The sequence below is a fragment of the Phyllostomus hastatus genome, unplaced genomic scaffold (assembly GCF_019186645.2).
Source record: "Phyllostomus hastatus isolate PE091 unplaced genomic scaffold, TTU_PhHast_1.1 phas_scaffold_501, whole genome shotgun sequence".
Classification (NCBI taxonomy): domain Eukaryota; kingdom Metazoa; phylum Chordata; class Mammalia; order Chiroptera; family Phyllostomidae; genus Phyllostomus; species Phyllostomus hastatus.
In genome coordinates, this window is record NW_025334033.1 from 29,878,948 (window position 1) to 29,901,444 (window position 22,497).

General features: G+C 41.0%; 1 protein-coding gene, 1 non-coding gene and 1 pseudogene across 3 annotated transcripts in view; 1 reads left to right on the forward strand and 2 right to left on the reverse strand.

The window, feature by feature from the left end:
- The window catches only part of MAP2K1 (mitogen-activated protein kinase kinase 1), a 78,309-nt gene that overhangs the window by 9,964 nt on the left and 45,848 nt on the right, over positions 1 to 22,497 (forward strand). The window lies entirely within an intron of this gene.
- Positions 4,271 to 4,682, reverse strand: LOC123808334 (annotated as a pseudogene).
- Positions 9,865 to 9,971, reverse strand: LOC123809101. Its single transcript, XR_006783959.1, has one exon. It is a non-coding gene; the product is annotated as a U6 spliceosomal RNA (small nuclear RNA).

Here is a 22,497-nt window from a genome sequence, read left to right on the forward strand (position 1 = left end):
GTATAATTACTTGTTTTCTGGCTTATTGAAGCAATAGGTCAGTGTGCTTTGTATTTTGAAGTTTTATATATTATGTGGTTGCTACATTGCCCCGTTGTGATATTTTCCTTTTATGTTGTATTACTTAACAAAAAAACTTTTTTTTAGTCTTCAAAAGCATGTCTTTTAAGCATGGAGTAGCTTACTTTTCTTTAGTATTTAGACATCTATCGTCTTTTCATAACTAGCAGGAGTACGTGGCTTCATTTTCTTCCAGCCTTTTCTCTCCCTTAAATGGTTAACTTTTTGTCCCATGTGGAGTTAATGAATTAATGTGCTTGGCATGAGGTATGGGTCTAAGTTAATTTTTCTCCACAATGAGTTCTAGCATCTTACTGGAGTTTATTAAACATGATTTATTTATCCATCTGTTACAGTTTCAAGTTTATCTTTATTTGGTCTTTGTGACATCTTGTTCTATTTCTAAAATTTCCTTTTAACTTTTATGCAGTTTTGGTAGTAGTAATTGTTTTTAAAATTTGATAAGATTAGGTTAAAACTTTAAAAATTTTCATGGTATACCTTTCCATTTATTAATGTTTCCTGTGATAATGTTATAGTTTCTTCTGAATAATTCTCTTGTGTTCTGAGTTAGTATTTCAGATATTTAATATTTTGATGCTGTTGTAATTGACCCTTTAAAATTTGTTTTTCTGCCCTTGCCTGTGTGACTCAGTCATCCCATGGGCTGAAAGGTCACTGGTTCGATTCCCAGTCAGGGCACATAGGCAGTTTGCAGTTGGGGCGTGTATGAGAAGGCAACCATTTGATGTTTCTTACACCAATGTTTCTCTCTTTCCCTTGCAATGGGAAAAAATGTCCTTGGGTGAAGATAAAATTTGTCTTTCCATCATCACTAGGGTTTGATTTGTATGAATTATTTATTTCCTGCAGCTTTGTTAAGTTTACATATTATATCTAGTAATTTTTGATGGAATATATTTGTATTTCTAGATTTACTAGTGTCATCTGCAAAACATAAATTTTCCTTTCAACACCTTCTATATTTTATAGTTGTCTCATCTTTAATTGCTCTCAATAGTAGTTCTTGTGTTCCAAGGGAACACTATCAAGTATAATGAAGCTTCCCAAGGACCTTCTGGGCCAAGGACTTCTGCTTTTTCCAAGGAGCCATGAACGTAGGAAGCAGCTGCCTGGCTTTAGAGAAGTAGAGCCTGTTAGGGCGAGATGGGACTTTATAGGCCTTGTAGTTGAGTTCGTGAGACCATTCCCAGAGAGGGGAAGGAACTTGCTGGCAGTTCACACAGCTGAAGTGGAAAGAGATGTGGGTGAGCTTTCACCCCCACTTGCTTTCTTACGGTGTAATACATGTTTTCATTTGGGATATTTACTTGGTTTGAAAAATTTTCCCAGTTTACCCAATGCTGGATTTTAGTAACCTTATCCAATTATCCTAAAAATATTTTTTTTAAAAAAACTTCTTTACTTAAAAAAAATTAAAGATTTTATTTGTTTATTTTTAGAGAGAAGGGGAGGAAGGGGGAAGGAGAGAAACATGGAAGCATGAGAGATACATCAGTTGTTTGCCTCTTGCAACCCCCAATTGGGGACCTGGCCCACAGTCCAGGCATGTGCCCTGACTGGGAATCAAATTGGCAACCTTTCAGTTCTCACACCAGCACTCAACCCACCGAGCCACATCAGCCAGGGCTAAAAGCATCTTTTCAAGTAATAATCTGAAGCTATGGAGAAGATACCTCTCTATTACCATTTCCCAGGTGTTTGAGGGAAAAGGGAAATAAGGAAATGGGGAGAGGAAAGAATATTTTAGCTTAGGATCCTTAGTAGGGGGGCCTATTTTTAAGCTTCAAAATGATAGTTTCAAAAGCAGTGGTTTTCAAAATAACCACAGACAAAAGTCCCCTTGAAATGAATGCCTTTCTGGAATTGACCTATTTTGAGTTTAACTGTTACCAGGAAAGGTTCAGAATCTTGAATGCTCTTAAGAGCACAATTGAGTTAGGTGAATGAATGATCCACTTAGATTCAGGTTAAGTCTTGAAATTTGGAGAGTTGGGTGAAGATGACTTATTAGCCAGTCATTGTGCCATATTTATAGGTTTGTCATGATCCAGGTTATGTTTCCTTCTTGATTGAGTTAAACTTACATATCCAGGTTAGTTCTGAAAAATTAGATGAGAACTTGATTATATTTGAGAGTCTAGAGAAAATTATTTGCACTGTTTGATTTCATACATCCTTCAATAAATAATCATTGAAGAATGTCCTTGTGTGTGGGGGCCTCAGAAGTTCGCATGAACTCCAAGCTAAATGTAAACCTTTGTCTAACAGCTTACTCAGATCCAGACTGAAATCCTACTGAATACCAGCCTGCATTTCAGTCCACCTCTCCCTTGATGCCTCTTTTCTGCTCCTTCTCCTCCCCATGACCTGCCTCAGCCTGTGGAATGGTGGGGAAACGAGAGCAGATTAACATTCCAACAGTTATTAATAATAGAAAATTTATCCTGCTTACCTTAGCCATTTGTGTTCACTTGTGTAAACTTGGTCATTTAAACCATGGAAAGGTTCCATGGTTTGCCTCTTCCGTACCAAAGGAAGGACCAGTGGAACATTTGGACCAGGCTCTTAACACATTATATTAATTTAGATAGAGATTGTAATACTTATCATTTTACTGGAGTACTCCTAAAACAGTCTCCTTTGCCTTGTTTTATTTTGGTAACTAAAGTAATGCTGGGTTAGCCATAAATGTAGTTTGCTGCTTTTTTTTTTTTGAGTATACTGAAAAATTACCTAAAAGAAAAAAAGAAAAAGATAGCCATAAGCATTTCTAAACTTTAAGAAGGCCAAAAAATATTAGGGGAAGTCAAAGGCAAAATTAGTGAGGAAAGTACCAGAAACCACCAACAGGTGTTTTAGCTGCATTGAATAAAGTTTCAGCTTGATAGGCAATCACAGGGAGGAGTTTTGTGAATTCCTGAATGCTGGTGTGAGGTGGAGGGGACACAGGGTAAACGGAAACCAGCAGTTCCGGAGGCTCAGAGGACTTGGGTTACAGAGGGCTCACCCATAGCTGAGAACTTGGAATGATTCCTGAGCAAGTTGCTTTCTTTTTAAAAGACAAGGGCTGCATCTGTAGCCGCATCTGTAGGACCACAGCTGTTACTCTGTAGGGTAATAATTAAGTATGGGTCCTAGATTGGGAAGGAACAGTAGGATGAAGTCAAAAGACATGAAACTTTTCTCCCTGAAGGACATCGTAACTGGAAAAGTAACTACCATTTATTGAGGGTCTGTCTGATCTATTTATATCCTTTATCTTGAATTTGTACTAAAATTCTGCAAGAAAGGTCATAATAATCTATTGTACATATAAGGAAAATGAAATTTAGGGAAGTTAAGTAATTTGTACACTGCTGCACAACTAATAAGTTGTGGAACTAAGTTTAGAACCCAGGTCTGTCCTACTCTAACACCCATGCTTTTCCCATATGCCCTCCAGAGATGCATAAAATGCTAGAGGTCTTTTTAGAGCTTCACTCTCCAGACCGTAGCTACCAGCCATATGTAACTATTTAAGTTTAAATTAATACTTAATTAATACTATTTAATTTAAACTTAAATAGTTTTAAAAATCATTTTTAAAATTTATTTATTGATTGATTTCTAGAAAGAGAGGGAGAGAAACATGAATGTGTGGTTGCTTCTTGCATACCCCCAACTGAGGGCCTGGTCCACAAGGCAGGCGTGTACCCTGACTGGGAATTGAACTGGCGAACCTTTGGTTCACAGGCCGGCACTCAATCCACTGAGCCACACCAGCCAGGGCAGTCACTTCTTAAGTTGCATAGCATACTTCAGGGTCCCAGTGGTCACATGTGGCTAGTGGCTACTGTATTGGAGAGCACAGATGAGAACATTTCCATCATTGCAGAAAGTTTAATTAGTGCCTAGAAGTTACTTAATTTTACCCTTTAAAAAAGATTTATTGATTTTTGAGACAGAGAGGAAGGAAGAAAGAAAGACAGAAACATTGTTATGTTGTTTCACTTATTTCTGCATTTCTTGGTTTCTTCTTGTATGTGCCCTGATCAGAGGTGGAACCTGCAACCTTATCATATCGGGACAACACTGTAACTGAGCTATCCAGCCAGGTCTGACTTCACCGCCCCAACCCCTCTCCCCCCTTTTTAAGTGAACACATCCTCAGGATTTTATTGTCACATAATAAAACAGAATAAGAAGTTTAGAACTGTATCACTTGACCCTTTCTCGTCTTATCTCCTCCTAGATCAAAATGCTTGCATCTCGTAATAGCCGGCATTCTCTTAGATCTGCAGTTAGGCTCAGTGCATTCAATCCTCAGCATGATCTTCTTTGTAGTTTTAGCTCTCTTGCCGATGGCTTAGTCCGCCCACCATAGCCACTCTGCTTCCTGTCATAATGCTGCTTTCCCTGCGCATACAGAGAATCCTTGCCCTTCTTACTGTTACTTTGTGGGGTTGATGCTTGCCATGCTTTTTATAGAAAGTCCTTCAGGTTTTAGGAATGTTCACAAAGTTTGTGAGAGCGCTATCAGCAAGGAAAAAGCCAATTTTATTTTGTGAAGGAGAAAATGAAGGACTAAGGCAGGAAGTAACTTGTTCGTTGTCATACATCTAATTAATCCAGGCCTTTGGACTGGTGGCTTTTCCTTTGCTCCACATTCCCTTAAAGAAAAAAAAAAATAACAGAATGGAGATACAAATGCAAGAGGAGTAACTCCTCTACTCTCCCAACTTTGCCTGGACTTCAAATTAGGTTCTTCCCAAAGTATGTACAGCCTTGTGTTTTCCTAAGTTCAAGGGGCATGTCTGGATTGGTTTTCCCTAGGGAAATGAAAGATGTTTGTTGGAAAGAAATTCCACACTTAATATAGGAAATAGCACTTTGATTTTCTGTGGTTCTTCCTCTGCCTTCCTACCAAGCACTTTGTAATTGAACTTGCAGCTGCTAACCATTTGTCTCCTGAATAAGAAAACTTCACAACAGGTCAAGTGACAGAGGTATGAATACTTTGAATGCAAGCAGCTGCTTGTTATTTGCTGTTTATTTGAATGGCATTTGTGTTGAGGTCAAATAGATTTAGATTATGACAGACATTTCAGTAGATTTCTAACTTATGTGTTAAGGTAAAGATGTATTAACGTTGATTTAAATGATATATACCAGTATATACCAGGCACTAAGCTGAGAGATGGACAAAAAGGACTTTTGCTGAAAATTGAAAAGGATGCCAATGTTATGGGCAAATTGAATGCATTTTAAATTCTTGTCTGAATTTTGTCAGTATTTTCTGTCCACATATTTACTTAGTCCTGAAATTAAGTAAAAGCTCCAGTTTGGATTATAGCTTTAAAGTAAAAGTGAAGACTCCTATGCAAATGTCCTTTTAGTAGCTGCTATTAAAGACATTTAAATTACACACTCCAGCATGTAATGACAGTTTAAAGTGTATGTGTGTGTGTTTGGGGGATAGGCGTGTGGGAATGAAAGGGAGGCATTGTGCTGGGGTGATATTTTTAGGAAACCTACATGTAATGTTTGATTTCATTATAATAGACTCATTATTTAGCAAATTGTCTTCACAAACTGAGAAATTAAAGTTGTGGGGTTTTTCCTAAAGAAGCGTTAAAGTCATGCACATGAATATGCTCAGAGAGAGTAAAAACAGAGAAATTAGAATGACAACAGGATATCCAAGACAGTGTCTGTCTTCCCCGCGATCCTCTCTTCCAGAAGGTTCTGCAAGTTTGCAGGCTTTAGAAGTTTTAAGTTACATTGCTTTTGAATAACAGTGCCTTGTGTAGAGGAAAAAGGTGTGATCTGAGCTCCTTCGCTGGTGCAACTGGCAACTCACCACATGACCACTCTGTCTGCTGCTTCTCTGCAGAGTGGGGGCGGTGGCAGTGCTTTGCTGCCTTTGGGTTTATATAATGAACTCCACACGATGACATATGTCACCACCGAGCACACATTCAAGCTCTAAGATATTAAGTAGATTCAGTTTTATTGTTGAAAGGAATTTTGGAGATCTTTTGGCAGATAAAAGAACCCAGGACTATAAAGAAGGGTTAAGAAAAGTTGGCCTTATCACACAGCAAGTGCTGATTGAATTGTGATTATGACTTTTTTTTTAATGCCTTGAAAGGGATGGCCTGTTTTTGTTTTTTTTTAAAGGTTTTATTTATTTATTTTTAGAGAGGGAAGGGGGAGAGAGAGAGAGAGAGAGAGAGAGAAACATCAATGTGCAGTTGCTGGGGGTCATGGCCTGCAACCCAGGCGTGTACCCTGCTGGGAATCGAACCTGCGATACTTTGGTTTGCAGCCCGCGCTCAATCCACTGAGCTACGCCAGCCAGGGTGATTGTGACTTTTGAGAAGGTGTGGCCTGGAGACAGTGTTGCTTAGTGGAAAGGCTTTGGAGCCAGCAGACTTGGGTTTGATTTCCAACCCTGTCTCTTACTGAGTGATCTTGTCCAAGTTCTTTCAGATCCTTGAGTCTGTTTACACATTTATAAAATGGACATAATAACACCTGCCCAGCAGAAGGGGTTTATAGACATTGTGTAAACTGCTTTTTATGATTAATAGGACTAATGGTAAGGGCTGGACCAGATTCCCAACCCAGGGTGCCTTATTCTCTCAGGTGAAAAAGAGAGAAAACTCTTAACCTCCCAAAGAACTCCCAGTGATGGGGCTCTTCACTTGTTCTTTTATCTGTACAGACTTAGAATGGAGACAATGCCAGGCATACTTAGAATTTTTGGGGGAGGTACAGGAAGCAATAGAATTATTTTCTGTGAACAGGAGGCTGCCAAAGGTGCCAAGAAGCAACTGTCACACATTACGTCCCAACATGGACTCCTCCCAGCTTCTCTAGGATGCAACACCACCCAGGAAACTCAGCTTTCCTCTTCAAGAGTTTAAAGAGGATTTCCTGGGCGCTGTGTGTGTGTGTGTGTGTGTGTGTGTGTGTGTGTGTGTGTGTAGGAAGGACTAGGGCGCGGTAGTCATTGACTTAAAGGGACCGTAACACACCCTTCCTGTGGCCCTAACCAGATGTTGGGGATCAGTTCTAGGCAGACCTTGATCAGCTTCTCCATGGTTCATCCACATATCTTCCCCAGTGGGCTTTGGCCTCTGCTCGTACCGTGTCTTCTGGGATTTCTTTCTCTACCCTCAGTGCATGTTGAAATCCTAATCTTATGTTGGAGCTCAACTTGTAGGTCAGCACTTCTGTAGACCTGCTGCAGACCTCTCTTTCAGCCCATTCCAGGCACTGGTCAGCTCCTGCTTCTTTTAGAGCACTCTGTGCATATCCCACCATAATTCTGTTGTTTGTGTGACTCTATCTAGTTGGACTGAGTCTTAATCATCATTATGTCCAATACATAACATGTTCCCTGGTGTCTGGTTTGGTAAAATTTTGTTGAATGACTAAACAAGTATTGAGATGGCAGTAAAGGCAGGGCAGAAGATGCTCTGCTCCAAAGATCAAGGCTCTGCTAATCCCTGCAAAAGGATTATTGGTGTTTGATTATTTTCAGTTTATAGTATCTTGGCACAAGAGGGTCACAGTGTTGGTGGTAATCACAGCATTTGTTCTTCAAAGCTCTGTATGCTCTTCATTGTTTGAACATCCTTTATTTCCTCATACATCCACATGAGACTTTCAGGATGTGTGTTTATTCCATAGATAGGAAACTGATTCTGGTTAAGGGCCTCGTGCAAGGCATACAGGCAGCTAAGAGTGCCTGTAGACTCTGTACTGCCTTTTCAGCCAATAGTCTCTTACTAGCCCAGAGGGGAAACTGGTGGTGACATTCTGTGGTGTTCCCTCAGCCCCATGCCTGGCACAGAGAAGGCGCAAGGAATGTTTGGGACTGGATGGAGGATGGGTGATGAGCCTTTTTTGCATGCTGAGCTGAATACTTATCCCCAGCAAATGCTGGGCTCCTTAATGGATATGTGACATCGGTGGCTGAATATACATGGCACCTGTGGCTTTTCACACTTTCCCCCCACGCCTCTCCGGGGACTCAGATAGGACAGATGGCCAGAGACACAGGATTGTCAGCTCTGCATCCTCTCTGCAAATCACATTTGGGGAAAAAGTTAAGTTTGTGCGGTAACACAATTTCAGTAACATGGTTTCATGCTGCTGGTAGTTGTTTAACACTCTGGATAAATCACACTTCAGCAGAACTCATTTGGGAACAGAGTTTAATTTCACTGTAGGTGGCTGTGATTCCCACCCACCAGTCCTCCTACACCCCTCCCCCTTCTCAATAAATCTAGGCTGATAAGGTGAATGTAGCGCTAAGCCAGGCAGGCTATTTCTGGACCCAAGTTAGCGATAAATTGTATTAATCATCGTTTTTACCACCAACACCTTTCACGCCTCCTCTGAGTATAGCTGCCTGTCTGTTCTTAACTGCTAGGAATGGAAAAGATCTTGATAGTTCCTATCTGCTGGAAGTATCAAGAAGATATTGAGATCCAGAGAGGTGGGGCATCTTATTCAGTGTTAAATGGCTATTGAAGGCCTGGATTGAGGTCCAGGGCCCCTGGCTTATTCTTGGCTCCTGTTTTCTCCTCTGCCCTACTCCCTGCCCTACGATCTGTCTTACAAAAAAGGAAGAATTTATATGTTGAGTTCAAAATAAATAAAGGTGACCAGTTCTTTTTGTTGTTGTTATTTTTTCTTTAACATTTTTTTTGTTGTTTGCTTTATTCAGTTGTTCATTGTTAAAGGCCCCCAGCACAGAGTGAATTAATTTCCTGTTAATCCTCACAGACTTTCTTTGACATAGCTTTGGTAAGGGCTGTTAAAAGTCTTGACATATTTCTGTAGAGTCAGCTGCAGCCCAGGGGTTATGCTGTGTGGATTTGACTGATAGAATTTAACTTTTAGGAGAAAAAAGAAAAAGAGGGAAGGATAATAAGTATATATAAAGGGAGAGAAAAAGTAATATTAATTTTATATATATATATATTTTTTTTATTTTAATTGTTGTTCCAGTACAGTTTTCTGTCTTTTACTCCCATCCCCACCCCCCAGCCCTCCCCACCTCCCTCTTATTTCCATCCCCCCCTAGTTTTTGTCCTTGTGTCCTTTATACTTGTTCCTGCAAACCCTTCCCCCTTTCCCCTGAAATTCCCTCCCCTCTCCCCTCTGGTCACTGTCAGCCTGTTCTCTATTTCAATGTCTTTGGTTATATTTTTCTTGTTTGTTTGTTTTGTTGTTTAGGTTCCTGTTAAAGGTGAGGTCATATGGTATTTGTCTTTCACTGCCTGGCTTATTTCACTTAGCATAATGCTCTCCAGTTCTGTCCATGCTGTCACAAAGGGCAGGAGCTCCTTCTTTCTTTCTGCTGCATAGAATTCCATCGTGTAAATATACCATAGTTTTTTGATCCATTCATTTACTGATGGGCACCTAGGTTGCTTCCAACACTCGGCTATTGTAAATTGTGCTGCTTTGAACATTGGGGTGCATAGGTTCTTTTGGATTGGTGTTTTAGGGTTCTTAGGATATAATCCTAGCATTGGAATTGTTGGGTCAAATGGCAGTTCCATTTTTAGCTTTCTCAGGAAGTTCCATACTGCTTTCCATAGTGGTTGTACCAGCCTGCAATCCTACCAACAGTGCACTAGGGACCCCTTTTCTCCACAACCTCTCCAACACTTGTTGTTTGTTGCTTTGTTTATGATGGCCATTCTGGCCGGTGTGAAGTGGTATCTCATTGTGGTTTTAATTTGCATCTCTCTGATGGCTAGCGATACTGAGCATCTTTTCAAAAATATGGAATGCTTCACGAATTTGTGTGTCATCCTTGCGCAGGGGCCATGCTGATCTTCTCTGTCCTGTTCCAATTTTAGTATATGTGCTGCTGAAGTGAGCACTAATTTTTTTTCTTAATAGTATGCCTTTGGCTCCTTGGCTTTAAAAATCATCAGATTTTGGTGTTCATACTACTGTAGATTATTTAAATGTAGCAATAGGTCCAAGTTTGAAACTTGAAATAAAACAATACTTCGCATTTGTCATAGAAGCTTCAATGTTCTATGTTCCCCAGCTAATGGACTTGGGGAGGCTTGGGAGCTCAGCAGCTGGTGTGCCATGGACTGGTCTCTGGTCCTCCCCTACTGGGGGTGGGCAGAGTCTTTGTTCAGGTGGGGACTTTTGGGAGGGACACACATGCCTGGCCAGCCCGAGGGGCCTGATTAACCTGCATGGGGGTGATGTCTGTAGCAGGAAGTCCAGTTGTAAAACAGCAGATGATAATTCTTTGCACAATATCTCACAGATAGTAGGTAGTCAGTGTTGACAGACTTCTTGATTTAAAAATCTTTCTTTCTTGATTACAAAGATCTCAGTCTATTTAAGGGGAAAAGAGGAGTAATTATGCCCTGCTCCTCTTCAAGTACCAGCTCCCCCACTGACACAAACTCCGTTCTGGCTCTTAGTGTTACAGGAGTGATCTGTGGAGGCAGACAGCTGATGGTGGAGTCCTGGCGTCACTCCTAAACAAGTTATGGCAGTAGGGCTCATATTTTATCTCGCTCATACTTAGCTCCTCATTAGTAAATATGAAGGTGACAATGCTTAACTTGCAGGGTTGTTTTGAGGGTTAAAGGTCTTTGGCATAACACCTAAATCACTCACTGTAAACACTCAATAAAATGTCACCCGTTATTTACAATTCATTTGGTGTTTCTCCTTCAAGTTTATTGCCAATGTTTGAGAGTCTCCCTCTTCTTTAATGTTGAACTCAGATATTTTGTTGAGCATGAAACTTCACCTGGCCTCCCTTGGAAAAGCTCCAGTGGGGCTGTCCGTAAACTACTCAGGAGACAAATCTCTTGTGCGTGTGTGTGTGGGGTGATCTTCATATGTATGTTGTATTTCACCACCTCCACTGGAGATCATCTGGATATCATCTGGAGATCAAGAGTTCAGTCTCCATGCCCTGTCCCTAGTCCAGGCCTGGCATAGTGATCTGTAAATGTGGAATGAATGAATGTCGGGGTCAGTTTACAGACCTCATGTGGGACAGGAGATTTGCTCTACAGGTGTTCTTCAGAGATACAGTGGGTTCGGTTCTGGTCAGCCACAGTAATGTGAGTACTGCAGTAAAGCGAGTTGTAATTGTTTTTGCTGGGGGAGGGTCTTGCCTTCAATTTGTAAAAACGTATCTTTGAAGTGCAATAAAGTGAAGTGCAATAAAACAAAGTATGCCTGTACTGGATTTTCACTGATATCAAATACAATGTTGTGTATCATTTCTTGACAACCATTCTCGAATCATTTCTTCTTCATGTTTTTATTTTGTTTTTTAATAATTAAGCAAAAGCTAGGCTAGTTGGAGCCCCAGATGGGACCAAGATGTGCTTCTACCTGACTATGTTGTAGGTAAAGTGCTTAAATTCAGTGCCTGGCAAGAAGGAAGTTGGGAGGTGTTTTTTTTTTAAGGTTTTTATTTATTTATTTTTAGAGAGAGGGAAAGGGAGGGAGAAACAGAGGGAGAGAAACATCAATGTAAGAGAGAAACATCAATCGGTTGCCTCTCACATGCCTCCAACTATGGACCTAGCCTACAATCCAGGTTGCCGGGAATCAAACCAGCAACCTTTTGGTTCTCAGGCTGGTGCTCAATCCACTGAGCCACAGAAGTCAGGGTAGAAGGTTGGGAGTATTATCTGGTCAAGTAGAGAGAGTCTAGTTACTAGACTGTATGAGTATGGTAGGTAAGGATGTCATAAATATACTAATGGTGTAGGGCAGCGATTTTCAACTGTTTTCATCTCATGACACACATAAACTAATTATTAAAATTCTGCAGCACACCAAGAAATATAATTGCCAATCCGACAAAAAAAAGTAGGTGTAATTTTGATTGATTTAATAATAATAATGACAACAACAGCCTACTGTGTTTGCTACAAAGTGACTTTCAAAAAAATCAGGTGCCAACCTGGTTGGTGTGGCTCAGTGGATTGGGCACTAGCCTGTGATCCGAAAGGTCACCAGATTGATCCCCAGTCAGGGCACATGCCTAGGTTGCAGGCCAGGTCCCCAGTTGGGGGAGTGCAAGAGGCAACGGATGGATGTTTCTCTCACACATCAATGTTTCTCTCCCTCTCTTTCTTCCTCCTTTCCCTTCTCTCTAAAATAAATAAATAAAAATAAACTCTTCCTGCCTTTCAAAAAGCATAAAGAATCAGGTGCCTATACTTGTGTCTTTAAGGATTTCCGGTACCAAGAATTAACCAATCAGACACAATCTTACGACATGACCAGTAAGATGCATCTCTATTATATGACCTATGTATTTATGGTTCGAGACAGGACATTCACACTGGAGAGCTATTGTTGTGTTGGTTGTTGTCATTTTTAAATTTGATAATCTAAGGGAAAAGAAGTCAGTGCCCCTGACTAAATAGTCAGGTATTGAATGTTTTTAAAAATTCTTGCAGCACACTGGTTGAAAATCGCTGGTTTGGGGCATAAAGATGTTAAAGCTCCTCTCAGAATAGCCCAAGCAACTCCTAGGGAGCAGCTTCAGAGGCAGGATGTGGCAAACCAGTGGGTAAATGAGAGCCCTTCTCCTTTGGAAGAAAAGGAAGTGGGTGGGGAGGAGTGAAGAGGAAGAACTTGGTGGACAGATCTTTTTATGTGCTGCTCTAAGGGCATGCACCCTTACAAATGCCAGGCAGAGCCTGCAGATTTTTGCCTTCGAGTGACCGAGGTCCAGCAAATACTTAATAATGCTGGTTTCGCAGTTGTCTTGTTTTTCCTCCACAGCTCAATTTTAATACATTTGTTTAATATGCAGTTGGAGTATTATCTTGGTAGCTTTTGTTTGTAATTTTGATAATTGGCTTATTTTTTAATGCTCTTTGAGGATTCACAGTTAATGTGAGATGTCATTTACAGTCACACTTTTTTCTAACCAAGAAAGGCATTTTTTTTTTAAGTGTATCTTCCGTGTGTTTATCTGTGTACCTGTTTCAGAACACATACTCACCCATTTTCTATCCAGGTACTCATAACAGTCCCTTGTGATACAGGATAAGAGTGTGCTTCCATTGATTTATTTTTTCCCCATTTTTCAAAGATTGTTTTTGCTTTATTAATACCCTTTCTCCAGCTTTTGTAGGATGATCTCAACAAGTTTCAGAAGAATTGAGAAGACCAATTTCTAAATCATCTGAAGTAATTAATTCCAGTGGTTGGAGTTAGTTATGATGAGGCAATTCATAAAGCATGCAGTAGGAAAAAAAGCAGCAATCGATGAGACTTCATCTGCAGTGGGATTTTTTTTCAAAAGCATTCTTCTGGCAATGCCTTTCAAACTTAAACATATATGTGCTTTAATGGTTGGAAAATAGTTTATGAGGTTATTGGGTATGGGTATGAATTATGTGCAAATGGCCCTATGTATATTTTTGCAGATACGATATAGGCTTAACAGGTGTATAACATGGGAGACGTAATGACTATAGCAGAGACTTCAATTTCATCATGTTTTTTTAATGTAAAAACTATCATATATTTACAAAAAATCCATTAGTAAAATGTCATGGTATTATGAAATGTTAATATCAATATAAAAATTATCAGGAACATATTGAGTATGGAAATGACATTTTTGGAAGGAGTGTGCTTCTATTTAATGCAGATGAGGGATGTTCCAGATTAGATGATCAGTTGTCAGCATAGTTGATGGAGGGCACCAGATCCCCTGACTTCAAGTTCAGGGTTATTTCCTTGGAGCAGTCCATGAGAGGTTAGTTATCTAAAAGAGAAGACCCCAGTGGGCTTCCAAGGATCTGGAAAGCTGAGCTCTGCAGTTTTTAGACTTCAGATTTCTGTATATGCTTTGTCTCCTGAGTTGTGTAGCTTTTAACTCAGTTTCTCTGAAGGTTTCAAATGAAAATTTTTTCACTTATCCAAATGTCTGCATTGCATAAGCACATCATGGGTGATTTGGCCCCAAAACTGCATGCTTAAATTGTATCCTAGTCAAATTGTGGTACCTTGTGGTTATTTTAAACATTTAGACACAGTGATAGGCAAAAGGAGGTTTGCAGATGTGAGTACGTAAAACACAGAGTTTATTCTTGTATGATTATTTAATTATTGTATTGTTTTCCATACGAACAACTGTAAACTACTTTTTTCCCATCCCTGTACTAAAACAAGTATTCTTATGACATTTTTTAGAAGCCAAGATGCCAAGCTGCTCTTTGCTGAAAGCCCTAGCCATTTTGAGGCATTCTAGACTGCTGTGCTGTGGCCACCCTTTTAAATTTTTTTCCACTTAAGATTTTAATTTATTTTTTATTGAGATATAATTTACATAAAACATTGTATAAGTTTAAGGTGTACTGATTTGACAAATTTATGTATTGCAATATGGTTACTGCCATAGCATAAGCTAACACCTCCATTGTGTCACATAATTATCATTTCTCTTTTGTGATGAGAACATGTACAATACAGTTTCTTAGCAATTTGAAGTATATAATTTAGTGTTGTTGTCTGTAATCACTACACTGTGCATTAGATCTCCAGAACCTGTTTGCCTTCTAACTGTAAGTTTGTGCCCTTCAACCAACATCTCATCAAAACCTAATTTTGGGGTTATGGTGTACTGCACCCTTTGTGGTCTAGCCCCTGCTTACCCTCCAGCCTCATCTGGGCACTCTTCTGCACGTATCTACTTTTTGGTCACTCGGAAAAGCTTGTAACTTTCAGTACCTTTTTGTTCATGCTGATGCCCAAGCAAGGGTGCTTTTTTCTCTGCTGCAAAAACTGATATCCCAGGACTAAACTTGGGCATTACTTACTCTGATTTTCATTTTCCCTTCCTCATCTTAGCTGGAATTGGGGTCTTTTTTTCTGTCCCCATAACCCCCTGTACCCATCTCACTTTCATCATTCTGATCTACTTTACCCCGCAGTCTTTGCTATACTTGTTAGTATCCTTCCCTGTTTCTCTCTTTTTCATCTCTGTATCTCTGTCTCCCTATCTGTTAAACACACAAACTGAGATTGCGTGGTGAGATGGGGACCTTGTCTTCCTCATGTGCACCATTCTAGCCTCCAGCGTAGATAGTGCTTGTCACATTGGGATTACTCCATCATAAAGCTTTGTTGCATTTTCACAGCTGTAAGCATAAATAGGCGTAAACCGATGTCTGCTCCAGTTCCCTATCCATTACCCTCCTCTAGTTTGGAGCAGTTTTTGTGGTTTACATTCTCATGGTTACTTCTGTTTCTGTGGGACTCACAGTTCCCTTTCTGTGGTTTTTCTCTTCTTTTTGCTCTGTGTTTCACCAGTTTGAAGTTTGGTCCCCTTTTCCTGATTTCCACCAAACAGCAATAAGAGCAAAGTACACTTGAAGCTATTTGTGTGCATGGCAAATTGGATTTAAGGTCTGGGCAGGAGAATTATGGCAATAAAGACAACTTAAAATCTACTAGTATTAGGTAGTTTTGTCTTAGATGACCGTTGCCACTCTGCCATGGTGCATTTTTTTCTTCCTCTCTTGCTACCTTACAGCCATTTCTAAAAAAAGCTTCTTTCATTTTATTCTGCAATGTAATTCAGCTCTGCAGCTCTAACTCCATGTGCTGCTGCTCAGGCCTGCTTCTGCATATGCCACGGCTCAGGAGCAGGCCCTTCTAAACTACTGGCAGCCTCCTGTCCTCTGGTAGCCTCTGCTAGGAGGGGTTGGTTAGCACAACACTTATTTCTCTACCCTGCACGTTCTTTCAGAAGACAGAAACAGGCACTGTCAGTTTTGGTTTTAATTACATTTTGTCTTCTCTGGTTCATAACATTACTTCTACTTAGGTAGGTTTTGACCTTACCAAGCCAACTGCTATTGATTTAATGACCTGACTAGTAGTTTTCCACGCTCTAGATTAAGGAGTCGAGTTGCTCAGGTGAGCCCTTGTGTGGATTCGAGAGCAGGGTTCCCTGAGCTTCGCTAGAGAGGGATCCAGGGAGTGGGGTTCTTCCCATAGGGGATGTGTGCTTAGAGGTGAGGCTTGCGCAACCCCCTCCTTTGTGTACTTGGGGCAAGGAGAAGGACCAAACATGTTGTTTTGTATTTAAAGGAGGAAACAGTTCTGGGGAATTAAGATTCCTCGGTGTTGACTAGAATTGGAGAGGTTTTGAGTACTATGATTCTTGACTACATCTTCCTGCCCTAGACTGTGCTTTCGGGCACTTCCTGGCTATTGATCTTTTTGTCTTGGGGACTTGATTGTTCTCATGGTTTTGGGTTATGAGGTCTAAGATTATGGTCACATTGGGTCCTGTACCCCTCCCTGCACTCCTGCCCCGCATTGAAGAGCAACTTGCATCTTTGATTCACAGAGCAGTATGGTGTCACCACCATTATTCTCACATAAGGTATTTCCAAAAGGTCAAGTTTTCAAGAACAGGGAATGGATGGTGTCAAATGCATTATCTATGGCCACAGTCAGTCAGCTTGTCCTTTCAGGAACCACCAGCCACACCCATTTCTGTGGCCACCATCAGACCCAAGGCTCCCCTTGTGATTTTTCTCTTGATGACCACATATTTATTGGACTTTCTACCTGGGTTGTCCTTGGTACTTTCTTCCTTTCAATATTCCCTGCCCTCTCTCTACCCTTCCCTCCCTCAGCAGTGCCCTGTTTTGTTTCTATGGCCACCAGAATTGTCACTGCTTCTACCAGTGTGCTTTACCTGGGCAGTGTCCTGTCTCTTCCCTTCCTGGCCCAATCAAAATATGTCAACTTTGGATGTTCCCTGGAAGGGAGTTCCTCTTTGGGTAGATGCAATTTGTTGTCTTTCCAGGAACCTTGCCCTTTTAGCATAACACAGCTCTTTACCTCAAAGGAATGAGTCACTAATGGGTCAACACCTGGTGTTAGAGATGAGCCAGTGGGGGATTTGTTTGAAGGACATGAGCTCTTCAGCAAAGTGTGGTAGGAGAAAATCAAGCTTTGGAGCTCCAGCCCTCACCTTGGGTAAATTCCTTAATTGTTCCTGGCTTCCATTTCCATATCTGTAAAATGGGAACACCATACGTATTTTTTAATGTTTCTGTGAGGGTTAAGTGAGTTAATGGGTGTCATTTAGGAAGCTCATCTCTTACATGCATCTAAATGTCATTCTTTACCAGATTGTCATGTCCCTCTTTTGCCCCTCTCCAGGAAATGTCATATTCTAGTTTGTCCTCTATCTTCTGATCTTTTCTCCTTCTCCTGCAAAACTCCTTTTTATATTTCTAGGAAGATTGATCCTTAGGAATTAACTCATAGGCGGCTAATATGACACAAAATTTGCCCACTGGGGCAAAAGGAACCATAGGCTATGAGTTCTTTCAAGCAACAATATGACACCCCTCTCTGATTCTGGACATTGTTCAACATTAAGAAGGGTCTGTGTGAGTGGATCACCCTGTCACTGCAGAGGTTCCTCTATGTGTGTGCAGGCATGTGTTTTTCAGTGAGTCTGCGCGGAAACCTGCCATGAGAGGTCATTTATATGACTTCAGAAGTCTGTTTGAGTTCAAGGACTAAGTGGATTTTATTTTTTTAAGGATAGGAATTTGTAATTCTTATTTGTCTCCTTTTAAACTGGTTTTCTTCACTTTTAAAAACATTTGTTCATTGGCTTGGAAGCCAATGATTTAAATGATTCACTTGATTTAAAGTGAAATTACAGGCAAAAATCTGTCTTAACTTTCATTTTTATCTTTACTTTCGTTTTATTCCCCCAACCCTTACTCTTTGCTTTTAATATTCCTAACCCAATTGTACATCATTGTCTACAGAGTTTCCTTTTTTTGCTATATAAAATTAAAATTTTTAAAAATTTATTGGGGATAACTTTGGTTAATAACATTATATAATTTTCAACTGTACAAGATTATAATTCAACATCTGTCTAAATTTTGTGTATTGTTCTGGACCAACTGAGGTCTCGTTTCCCACAAAATTTAGTCTGATTACTCTAGCAAATCTTGAACTACAGAGCCATCTGTGTTCTAGGTCATTGTGAGAATTAGGAGGATTGTGGGACAGTCTTTGTTCCACAGTCATTTTTGGGAGTGGTGGTGAAACCAATGAAAGACAATGAAGGTAGCATTTAACTAAATTGTACATTTTTTTTCAGATTATTTATTTATTGCATGAAAATGTGAAAAGGTAGGAATTTCATCAGTAAAATGGGGCTGGCAGTGGTAATAACATGGTGGTGGTGGGCGATTAAAGGAGCTCAACCACATTTAGTAGCATACCTGGCACAGAGCAGGTATGTAATAAGTCAGTGGTAGGTACTGTTAAGTGTTGTACTTATTAATGAATAATTAGCTACAATAGAATAACAATATTAAATATTTGTTCAGCATTCAAAGTGATTCTAATTTTTTTTACGTTACACTCAAATTTAATCTCTACAACCACCTTTTATTTATCATCACTTCATTGTCTTAGTCTATATTCCTTTCACTGATGGCCTTCTGGTGTCATCTGAGTGCATGCCTTCTGGTGTCATCTGAGTGCATGCATTCTCAGAGAACATCAGGGAAAATAAAGCAGTCGGTTTAGTCTCAAAGGAAAATGCAGTGAGGATGAGATAACTTTCAGTAGGGTTTGTATGTGGACAGGAAATAAAGAGCAGGGTTTCAAACCATACCACATGAAAAGCTAACCACTGTGTTTGCAGAAATGTGTGGTGCTTAGCAGCAGAGTTCTATCTTTGGAATGTTACAAGAGGAATCTGATATTAGGATTAGAGAATTTTATCACTAAGGAGAACCTTACATACTACTTAGTTTAACTCCCCTATTTTACCTATGAGAAAAATTGAGAGCAAGTGACTTGCACAAGTTCACAGAGCAGTAACTATCAAAGTTGAACCCAGGTTCTTCTGACTCCCAAAGCCTTCACACCTATTTCCTGAGTATCTCTGACAGCCACATGCATACTTTTTTTTAATTTTCTGGTAGTTTCATGTGCCATTGTAAAAGACCAGCTCTGTGCTGACCCAGAAGCAGCTGATTTCCTGCATTATCTCTGGACCTGAAAGTGGGTTGGGGGGCTGCTTTCAAGAACAATGACTGTAAGACTTTTCTCACCTACGTACCTGTCATTAGGCAGAGAAGAGTTGGCAGCCAATATGTGAGCAGCCTCATCAAGCAAAAGGTAACAAATACCTCTGCTAAATTCAGTGAAGTACATGATGAACCATGCCAAACAATGATTGTACTGAAGCATGGCTCCCCACATTTGGTTAAGAATCTAAGCCTAAAGATAGGCTCAGCAGCCATAAGCAGAGGTCTGCAAAGGTCTATCATAGCTGGAGGAGGTCTAGGAAACTTTCTTCTACCCAAGGATCACCACAGATACAAGGTAGAGTTGGGCTGCTATGGAGAGGAGGGGAAGTCATCCTCACGAGGCCTGCTTCAGACTGAGGCTGGACCAGGACAAGAGAGAACCGACTACCCTCTACCTGTTGCTACTACAAGCTTAGCACCAGGCGAAAGTAATTTCAGTCTGTCCTGGAGGAGGGAGAAAGCATGGAGAAAGACCCCACTCTGTGAAAGTGGGCATTCTCTGTGTAATGTCCAGGCATTACAGGACAGTTCAGAGCTGATGGAAGAGTAGGAACACGAGAAACAAAAACCAAAAAACTGTGTAGCTCAGGCACTACTCTTAGCACAAGTTAAAACTCATTGCTGGATAAATTTGCAGGCTTTGGTGTGTTCACATTAACAAGAAAACCCAAACTCAACTCAACTCCTGACTAACACACACTAACAGCATGACAGAAGAATGTGCCCATTATCAAACATAAAGACAATTTACTTCAGTCTCTGTTCTTTTGTAATAATGTCCAGCATTCAATCAAAAATTACAGAACAAAAAAACCAAGTGAGAGGGGGACAAAACTCAGCCTATTAGCAAGAGAAAAAGTAGTCAATGAAACCAGACCCAGGGATGACTGAGATTTTGGAATTATCAGACAGGAGCTTTAAAAACCATGATTAACATATGAAAGGTGGATAACACGCATGAACAGATGAAGAATTTTACAAGAGATGCAAACTAAAAATAGATTCAAGTGGAAATGCTAGAAATTAATTTAAAAAACAACAAAATACCAAAGGTCAACAGACTCATCAGACTGAATTGAACTGAGGAAAGAATCAATGACCCTGAAGATGGCTCAATAGAAATTATCCAAAATGAATTATATAAAGGGGGGAAAAAAGAATTAAAAGATAACAGAATACTACATCTTTGATTGACCTCTCTGTCTGTCTGTTTACATCTATGTATCCATCCACCCATCAACCCATCCATCTATAGGGGGAGAGAGAGATTGAGGTAGAGAGGGAGAGGAAACAGACAGATACTGACTAGGGCTTTAAAAAAAATGGGCTTATGTGATCATGGAAGCCTGGGTAAATCCCATGTTCCCAGGGTGGCTGGCAGGCTGGAGACCCACGGAAGGGTTGTGGTTTGAGTCCAGAGGCAGTCTGCTGGCTGAGTTCCTCCTCCTTCAGGGAGGTCAGCCTTTGTTCTCTTACAGCCTTCCACTGATTGGATGAGGCCCACTTACACTATGGAAGGTAATCTGCTGCTTTACTTAGTCTACCAATATGAATTTTAGTCTCTTCCCCCCAAAAAACATGCTTTTGTAGAAACATCCAGAATAATGTTTGACTAAAATATCTCAACCCTGTCTTAGCCAAATAGACACATAAAATTAACCATCATGTGGCCCCTTCTAATTACTGCCCTTTGCTACAAAAGGTGACCCTTTTCCTACTTTATAGTTGTATAGATTAGTTTTGCCTTTCTTTGAGTTTTATGTAGATGGAACAACATAGTATGTGTTCTTTGGCATCTGGCTTCTTTCACAGAGCCTGTATGTATGATCCTGGAATTTTGTTGCCTAGTTAGTTGACCAGCCCTTCCCATAGTGGCCTGCAGAACTGAGGTGTTGGTGGGCACAGAGGCCCTTCTTCACATTGTCCGGGGCTGGCCCTAGCTGGCACATCTGCATCCTCACACGCAGATGGGCTAGCTTAGGGTTGAGTCTGAGAAGTTGGTTGGTTGCGTCTTTGGCCTTCTTTGCCTTCCTCCTTCAAGACCATTCTCCTTTCCTCTCTCACTACCTGTAACCCCCTCCACCCCCTCATCCCCTGCTGTCTCTGTGTTAACTGTGCCAGTTCTCATTTTTCCTCACACTTCCCCACTGCCTGTTGAAGCTCTGCAGCCCCTCAACCTGAACACACTTCACCCTTATTCTGCAGCTCCTCAGCTGGCTGTCATGTTGACAGGCTTGGACCTCATATGTGTTTAGACAACTGTTTCCCCCCTCCTGTCCTCCTCCCCATACACTTTTATTAATGGGTGTGGAAGCTGAGGACCAGAAGGGAGGTAACTTGCCCGCGATCTCACAAGTGGGGAGTGGTGTAGGGAGGTGTGGATCAAGGGGTTGCAGCCTTAGTCTCTGGGTGCTGTTACCTCTTAGCTTGGGCCTTTCTACATTTCCTTCCATCCTCCTACCCCAGTAGCATTCCTGCTTGCCAAATGCCACAGGGGAGAAAAAACTTTACTCCCTGGGCTCTCTGGTGAGGACAGCCACCTGACTGAACCCTTTCTCTCCTTCCAGCACAGTGATTGGTTGTCATCCTTTGCTCTCCCCTCTGTTCCTCTTGGCAGAAACAGGGGCTGCCACCTAGAGCAACCTTGCTCTGCCAGGCTAGAGCAAAGCTTGTTTGTTAGAGCAAGTATAGCTGGCTGGTGTTTGGCATGCAGTTGTGGCCCATTTCTCTGTAGTGTGTGGCAGTTTGAGGACCCTATTCCTTTGTCTGGACATCACCTCCCTTCCCCTGCCTTTAGTCATTTTTTTTAAAAGATTTATTATTTTTAGAGAGAGAGGAAGGGAGGGAGAGGGAGAGAAACATTGATATGTGAGAGGTACATTGATTGGTTGCCTCTTGCTGGCTCCCACCTGGGTACCTGGCCTGCATCCCAGGCACCTGCCCTGACTGGGAATTAAACCGGTAGCCTTTCAGTTCCTAGCCAGCACTCAGTCCACTGAGCCGCAGCCAGGGCACAGTCACTTCTTTAAGTCAGCTTCCCATTTCAATGACCGTGAGAGTTGGAGGTGACCGTATGGGGTCTTGAAGGGAGCCCTGTTGCCAATAGGCTGTGCGACCTGTACTCTCTGGACCCCAGTTGTGTTACCTGTAAAATGGGTTAGATCAGGCTGTCTTTAAGGTCCCTGCCTGTGCTACATATTATACTGTTTCTTGATTTAAACCACTGAACCACAAAGGAAAGATTCCTGTGGTGGTGGTGTAATTAGGCTTAGTAGATGTGCAGGATGAGAGGGAAGGAGATATTCTT